General features: G+C 41.7%; 1 protein-coding gene across 1 annotated transcript in view; it reads right to left on the bottom strand.

Moving 5' to 3' along the window:
• Positions 1-1,336: 1,336 nt before the first annotated feature.
• Positions 1,337-8,753, bottom strand: part of tsnare1 (T-SNARE Domain Containing 1) — a 214,675-nt gene continuing 207,258 nt past the window's right edge. The window contains exon 12 of the mRNA XM_028471586.1: positions 1,337-1,696. The gene's annotated coding sequence lies outside the window, so the exon portion shown is untranslated. The remainder of the gene's footprint in view (positions 1,697-8,753) is intronic.

Genomic DNA, 8,753 nt, shown 5'->3' with positions numbered 1-8,753 from the left:
TACATATACACACAAATTACAGTAAGATAGTTTTTTCCCTATACCAGCGGTAAAAATTGTTGATTTAGTCGACTAAAATTGCTTGGTGTTTTAGATGACTAAAATAAGACTGAAATTAAAACAAATCAGATGACTAAATATTGACTAAAACTAAAAATAATTTTAGTCTAAAGACTAAGACTAAAACTAAATAAAAATGTCTTATCAAAATTAACACGGCACACATACTGTTACGGCAACGAGCATACACACACACACAAACACACTGAGCGCTCCTCCGTTCTGAAGGAAAATACAGACACGTCACAAATATTCCCACACTAACTGTGTTTATGGGTTATTTTGAATCACAAATAATTAAGTTTCTGGGGAAGTATAATTTTATAGGCGACTGACCGTTTTGCCTGCGTGACGTTGTTCAGAAAGTTTGGTGCGCTTGGCAAATAGAATGTGCGAAAGTGGACCGGACCAAATTAAAATGCAGCAATGTTGCAACGCCTGAACAGCACAGAGTCCACTGGACTATATGTGTGAAAGAACCCTTACAGTGACGAAAACTGTCACAAATCCCACTTTTCATGCAGTGGTTTTTTTGCTTAGCTGAAAGGGAGAAGCTCTGAAATCTTATTGTACAACTGTTTAATGAAAGGACATTCTATTTGATTCTAATGTCTTATAGTGTCTCATCGGTTTATACACATTGATATCTTGCTTCTATGCCACACATCCACCTTAAGGCCCTGGGGCCAAATTCGACCCTTTAGACTATACATTTTAGGCCCGCAGGAAAAAGTAAAAAAACGACAGAAAAAACAGGAATGATTACGTAAATTACCAAATTATTCAGTTGTAGATAAGACTAATTCGATGAAACGTCACAATATTTGGAGGATCGCAGTTTTCCCAAGCTTTTATCACATGACTGCAGTCATTATAAATCTCAAATAACTCAATTTACCCAAAATTTTTTCTCATGATTTCCCAAAATAAGTAAAAAACCAATCACAATTCAGTGAAATTTAAAAGAGAAAATCCTGCAGGGACTGATATCTGACACTTTTTGCAAGGATATTATTGGCACCTTACATACTTTACGTATGATTTATACGTCTATGTGTAACTTGGGGAAGTTATAATGAACTAAAATGAGCAGAAACAAGAAGAAAAAAATCATAAAATGTTGCTTAATCTATTCAATTTTGAATGTTTGAAATTAAACATGTAACAAAATGTTGTTGTTAGATGAGATCTTCAACAGTAATGCCATAGTTTGTTATATTTACAGTTTATTGTTGGGCACATCATGATGATTACAGATAAAATAAACAATAGCCTAGCAAAAATAAGTAGTGGGATAGTCATTGCATGAGGCTTTATTTAGATAAAAATACAGTATAGAAATGCAGCCTTCTATTTGAAATTGTAAAGAAGGGTTTGAAACATTTTATTTAGTTATAAAATAAACAAGCAACACAGCGCAGGAACCTCACATATCAAAGTCAGGAACCAGTTTGCTGTGATGTTATCCCTCCATGGAAATGATGAAAGCTAACTCTAATACACATGTGTTACAGTCACAGATGATGGAGTGGGGACAATGGCTGAGGGCACGTCCATCCTGCTGGAATCCAGCTGCTCGGGTCATGGGTCAGACCAGTCAGCAGCAGTGCCGTGTCACTGTAATGACAGGAACTACCTGTAAAACACAAACAGAGCAGACAACAAGCATCAATCACCAGCCTGAGCATAGACAGCGCAGTGCTGCTAAAGTGCTCAGTGCTCACACTGAGTGCTGCAAGCTTTCTGCTCATTATTTAAAAAATATTAATTTAGAATAACTTTCATTCTAATATATATATGTTTATATTACAGCTTTTGTACAGTTGGTGAAATTGTTCCATAATGGTGGGCCAATCCCATCATTATACTGGATCACATCACAAGAAAGCAGCCGAGTCAATGGACTAATTGTATCTCATAATTAAGGAAAAAAGTGTTGTAATATCATTATTTACGACTTTTAAATCGTTGACTCGACTGCATTCTTGTGATGTGATCCAAAGTTAAAAGGCTTTGTTGTTGTTTTTTTAAGTGATAAAATGAATTTTGATTATTAAACAAAATCATAACCATTGTTGGTTAACCACCAAATGTTGCTGTCAATACTGGCGGCAAATTGATTGCAGCAAACAACAGAATCAGAATCCTTTTATTTGTCTTTGTACAACATTTGTGGAAAATAAATCGTGCAAAACACAAGACAGTGTAGGAAAAAAAATGCAAAAGATGTAAACAATGCAAAAAATAATAATACAGCTGAAAGACCTCATGTATGAATGATGTGTAAACACAAAAACCTGACGTGTACCCGTTTCCATGCCAATGTTCAGATGAACCAAGGAGGAAATAAGTGTGGAAATGTGCGGTGCTTCACGTTAAGTCAAAATCTAATGTAAACATGTTTCTGTTGCTTTTGAGACTTTGCCGACAATTGGAGGCGATGTTGAAAACAGTTTATAATTCAAAACAATCACCCCTCATGTCACTTCAGCAATAAATGAGCAGTTAAATCTGATTAACAATTAACACACCCTCACATAAAAAAAAATAAAAAATCAAATTAACAAAAACTTTAATCAACAATCGTTCATTTAGCATTGTTAGAAAACATCACAAATGGAGGACCGGAGGATCTGATTGTAAATGATGATAAGTAGCTCATCAGCATCCTTTCCATGTCTACATATTTTGTTGTGGCCAGAAGGAAAGGCATTTACAGACAAGTGTGTGTTTCTCCTCATTGTAACCCTCATCTACAACAGATGCCAATGAAATGATATCAATGTTGCATTTAAAATAAATAAGAATAATAAATCAGGAATTTTATGAGGGGCGGATTCACAAAAAATTTCCGGCTATAAAAACGTGTGCAAGCGTCACTCCACGCGCTGATAAGGGGTACAAACCCCAGGGAATCAGGTGTATGGAATCAAATCTTCGAAGTTGAACTCTGACCTAGAGACACTAGTCTCGCCATTCAACGGAGTCAGAAGGTCTGTCTCCTACCGGTAAATGCAAACGTACCCTACACGGAGGACCTTCTCCCACTTCCTGTCTGAACAAAGAAACAGGAGAATCCAAGAAGAGTTTGCTCCTGTTATCACCTCTCTTTCACAATACGATCAAAAGGAAACGGTCAGCCAATGTTTATATGCTAAGTTTTCAAACTCTGGGCTCCGACACTGTGCAGACTGTCCAGAACACTAACCAGAGGTCCCACAGGATGTTGGAATAATACCAGCTTTCTGTTTCCCACTCAAATGAGAACTAAGAAACTGTTAATATGTTTGAAAAGTCACAAGAAAACAGTGTTGGAATGGTTCCTGCAGAAATTGAAATTGTAAATATTGTCTGTCCTATCTCACTCTTTTCAGGTAATTCAATAAACCAACAGAAGGCTATTTTAAAATGTTTCATCATTTCAAAGGTGCTTGAAATACCAGGAAACATTACAAAGATTAGTTTAAGGTGTTCACAGTAAACCATAAAGTAGAGACAAAGCATTAATTTTGACATTCCGGTTTATGAAGTACTAATAATACTATTTTATCTCATAATACATGATGTTTCAAGACATGATGTTGAAAGGATGAATGAAATTAAGCTGAATTAATTGTCATCATTTAAGTGTTATGTTTAGAGCCCTCTGTTTGTTTGTCATCACATTCTACACATGCACCCAAAAACACGCCTACTACAGTTGTAAGTCGACACACTGGGTCTGACCAGCCAATTTATTTATGGACAATCACGAAGCTCCTCCCACAGAGAGGCGTCTCCAAATTCTTTTAAAAAAGACGCGCTGCCCAGAAAACTTCAGTTCATGCTCAACAACGCGTTCCCTCATGTTTCCAGTTCTTTCATTTCATTTTTATTTTATTTGTAGTTGAAACAGTTAGATTTTTAAGACACAACCACCAGAGGTTTGGCCGAACCTTGCGTGCAGCAAAAGCTTAAGACGCAAAACAGCGTGCCAGAAAGCCGACCTTCCTTCTGAACTGCGGATCAAAATCGTGGTCACCCTGCTCCTAGTCTGAAACCGGCTGCGATCAACCCAGAAGGGGTTGTGGATCGGTCGATAGGAACCCTGCTGTTTAAAGAAACACGTCAGCGCAGCTCCTGCTACACGAACTTTGTTCCTACAAGCTCAGAACGCCTCCAGGGTCAACCCGGACCGCATCTCACGGTATGGACCAGCAAACACTGGACCAGCAGAACTGACTCACTTAAACAGCAATACATCCTCATACAAAGCACCCATTCCTAAAAAACACACAACACCCCAATACGTTTCACACATCTAGGGTGACCATGGCTCAGGTGGTAGTGGGTCGTCTTCTGATCGAGAGGTTGGGGGTTCGATCCCAGTACCTGACTATGTGTCGAAGTGTCCTTGGGCAAGACACTGAACCCTAAGTTGCTCCCAGTGGTCGACTAGCGCCTTGCATGGCAGTCCTGTCCCACTGGTGTGTGAATGTGAGAGTGATTGGGTGAATGAAGACCAGGGTGAGTTATAACAATGACAAACCCTGGTTCACAGCTAAGCTCAGAGGGCTGAGGACAGACAAAGAGGTCGCTTTCAGGAGTGGAGACAGAGCCAGGTACAGAGAGTCGAAGTACACGTTTGAAAAGGAGGTGAGAAAAGCCAAACGTTTGTACTCAGAGAAGCTACAATATCAGTTCTCTGCAAATGACTCGGCTTCTGTCTGGAGAGGGCTCAGGCAAATTACAAACTACAAGCCCAGAGCCCCTGCTGCTGCTAACGACCTCTGCCTGGCCAACAGTCTGAATGAGTTCTATTGTAGATTTGACAGACAATGGGACAGACCTGACTCCAACCCCCCTCACACCTCTGACCAGCCTCACTCCAACACCTTCACCCCCCACATCAAAGCTACAGTTTCACCCCAGCTGCCTACAGAGGCTCTCTCCCCTATCTTCCCCCCCTCCTCCCCCCCTCCTACAGAGACACCTTTCTCCATCAAAGAGAGAGATGTGAATAGACTTTTCAGGAGACAAAACCCCCGTAAGGCTTGTGGACCGGACTCTGTCTCTCCCTCTACCTTGAAGCACTGTGCTGATCAGCTGTCTCCAGTGTTCACAGACATTTTTAACACCTCACTGGAGACATGCACCGTACCAGCCTGTTTTAAGGCCTCCACCATCGTTCCTGTCCCTAAAAAGCTGAGGATCACAGGACTTAATGACTACAGACCCATCGCTCTGACATCTGTGGTCATGAAGTCCTTTGAACGCCTCATGCTCTCCCACATCAAGGACATCACCGACCCCCACCTGGACCCCCTGCAGTTTGCCTATAGATCCAACAGGTCAGTAGACGATGCTGTAAACCTGGCTCTCCACTTCATCCTCCAGCACCTGGACTCCCCAGGCTCCTACGCCAGGATCCTGTTTGTGGACTTCAGCTCTGCTTTTAATACAATAATCCCAGCTCTCCTTCAGGACAAGCTTTCCCAGCTGAACGTGCCAGACTCCACCTGCAGGTGGATCACAGACTTCCTGTCTGACAGGAAGCAGCACGTGAAGCTGGGAAAAACCATCTCTGCTCCCCGGACCATCAGCACTGGATCTCCTCAGGGCTGTGTTCTTTCTCCTCTGCTCTTCTCCCTGTACACCAACAGCTGCACCTCCTCTCACCAGTCGGTCAAACTCCTGAAGTTTGCAGACGACACGACCATCATCGGTCTCATCGCTGATGGAGACGAGTCCGACTACAGGTGGGAGACAGACCGGCTGGTGTCCTGGTGCAGCCAGAACAACCTGGAGCTCAATGCTTTAAAGACAGTGGAGATGATAGCAGACTTCAGGAAGAACCCAGCCCCCCTCACCCCCCTCACCCTGGGAGACTCTACAGTGAGCTCTGTAGAGTACTTCTGCTTCCTGGGGACCATCATCACTCAGGACCTCAAGTGGGAGCTGAACATCAGCTCCCTTATCAAAAAAGCTCAGCAGAGGATGTACTTTTTGCGGCAGCTGAAGAAGTTCAGTCTGCCAACAAAGATGATGGTGAACTTCTACAGCTCCATCATCCAGTCCATCCTCTGCTCCTCCATCACCATCTGGTACGCTGCAGCTACGGCCAAGGACAAGGCCAGACTGCAGCGTATCATCCACTCTGCAGAGAAGGTCATCGGCTGCAATCTGCCCTCCCTCCAGGACCTGTACGCCTCCAGGATTTTGAGGCGTGCAGGAAAGATTGTGGCCGACCCCTCCCACCCCGGTCATAAACTGTTTCAATCTCTCCCTTCTGGTAGGAGGTTTCGGTCCATCAGGACCAGAACCTCCAGACACAAAAACAGCTTCTTTCCCTCTGCCACCATCCACATGAACACACCCCAAGTCACCCACTGAACCCCCCCCCCCCCCCCCACCCGATCACCACCTCCACCAGCTTGATACCTGCTGCACTGTATATATATATATTTATATTTATATTTATCCTATTTATCCTTTATTCTCTATCTATCCTTTATTTATCCCTCATCCTTTATATTTATCATTATTATTATTATTATTGTTGCTGGGTTGTGCTTTGTTGTTCTGTTTTTATTTCTTTTATTTCTTTTTGTTGCTTGTTTTGTGCACCAACCACCAAGTCAAATTCCTTGTACTGTCCTCAAAACTGTACATGGCAAATAAAACATTTCTGATTCTGATTCTGATTCTGATTTCTGATTCTGATATGTAAAGCGCTTTGGGACTGCTTCAGTGTGGTGATAAAGCGCTATATAAAATCAAGTCCTTTTACCATTTTTACCATCTACCATGTCATATACGTTTGTCCGTTCTCCCCTGTCGGTCTTTCCCTCTTTGCTTTTATGAGCTCGCTTCATGATTTTATTCTTTGATTTTACAATAGTTAGTCTAGATTAGTTTAGAATAATGATTCACGTTACTATATACTGTATAATCCTCACTTTTATTAGCTTAGAAATACATCATCGTTTCTTATTTAACTATGCAAATAAAATGTTAAACTGTAATCGTTGACTCCTCTGATTTATTAAAGCTTTGTATTAAGGTGTAGATGTTGCTGTATGAATCTACTTCCCTGGTTCAATATTGGGTTTAGTCTAAAAAAAAAAAAAACTGGCAATAGTTGAAGTAATATTAATAATCATAATTCATATTCTTATTCATATAACCCATCATTAATAACCCTTATCTTGCTACACAGGACTGCAAGTATTCAGCATGTCAAAATGCGGCCACAATCTATTCCGCGTGTTTCCCTCTGATGAGTAATGTAGACGGATCACATAAGGGGAGCAAAACAATGAAAGGGGGGAATGCAAATGAATTAATGCAGTGGACGCAATGCAATTCATCAAATCTGCAACTGTTTGCAGTTACTGTTTCTGCGCCGGCAAATAGAACGATTCAGGGGTAGGTGCAAACTCACAGCTTTACACACAGAGATCATGGCTGCAGTGAATGTAGACACTATACACAGTTAACCTTTCTAATCTAAGAAAATTATTTTAAATAAAACTATAGTCAATATTAACAGCCACTGAAAGAAAATGCAGAGCAAACTGTGTGTGAGGGAGAGAAACAGCTGAATTCCTGAGGCAGCCCATGTGGAGTCTGGTGTGGCTGCGCTGCAGAGAGGATGCTGTGCACGGAGATTTTCTGGAGCTCTGACTCCAGGTGGTGTCCACTGGTGGATTAAAGGTATTGTGGAGGATGTTATTTTGGCTTCAAATTCAGGCTGGATCATCAAGACTATTGGTCCTCCTAATTGTCAATCAATTTGGTGATATGTTTACGTAACGCTGTCGTATGTGCTCGTCCCTAGCCAATTTTCACTTGCTGTGTCTCGTGAGCTACGGTTTCAGCCATTTATTGAAGCTCATCGTAATTTAATCATTATTAAGTTATTACGGTGGCCACAGGTCCTAATTCCTCCCACCAAACATTTCCTAATTTGACACTAACTTATAAAAAAGAGCTGTGCAAGAGGAAAACTGGGCTCGTGCACATTCTCTCGCACACATTTCATAGGCGTTCCCTCTTGGGAGCAGGTAGAGGGTTGCGCATGTGCATTTTTTCAAAAAGTGGAGAGGGTGTTTCTTTTCTTAACTTTGGGAAAATCCTCCTCTATACCTTTAAATAAGATAAAACAAGAGTTCTGAGTTGCATTAAACGCAGCATGAGGACAGAGCGGGTGCGTCCAAATAGTCCCTTCTTTCTCCTTCCCTATCCACTTTTCCTTAACCCTGTTGAGACATCACGGGGTTAAGCAAAGGTGTTAGGAGACTTCCTTAAGGTGTTAGGAAAAGGCCATCATGTTTGTTTTGTAAGCGCTAGGGTGTGTGTGTCCCTTTAAATGTTGTAAAGAAATGTGGGTCAGCATTAAAGGAAGTTATAAAGGAAGTATTGAGCCTCCTTTCCTTAGCTTAAGGAGATTTTGAATGCTCTTTATGATGGCCACCGCTTAACACTTCTGGGGGTTAAGGAAAAGTGGATAGGAAAGGAGGGACTTCCTGGTGAATATGCAGCTTGTAGGAGCTGCTGATTAGCTGAACAGCTTTGGCTCAAAGCTTTCCTTGGACTGATTATTGGATGAACAGCATCTGAGTGGGCCTTAATCCAGGCCCACCCGTGGTGCCATGTTCAGCTCCCACTTGAGGTCCTGGGTGATAATGGTCCTTAGGAAGCAGAAGTACTCC

This window comes from Gouania willdenowi, chromosome 16 (assembly GCF_900634775.1).
Source record: "Gouania willdenowi chromosome 16, fGouWil2.1, whole genome shotgun sequence".
NCBI lineage: Eukaryota > Metazoa > Chordata > Actinopteri > Blenniiformes > Gobiesocidae > Gouania > Gouania willdenowi.
The sequence above is the reverse complement of the archived record's forward strand: the minus strand, read 5'-3'. Positions and strand labels throughout refer to the sequence as shown.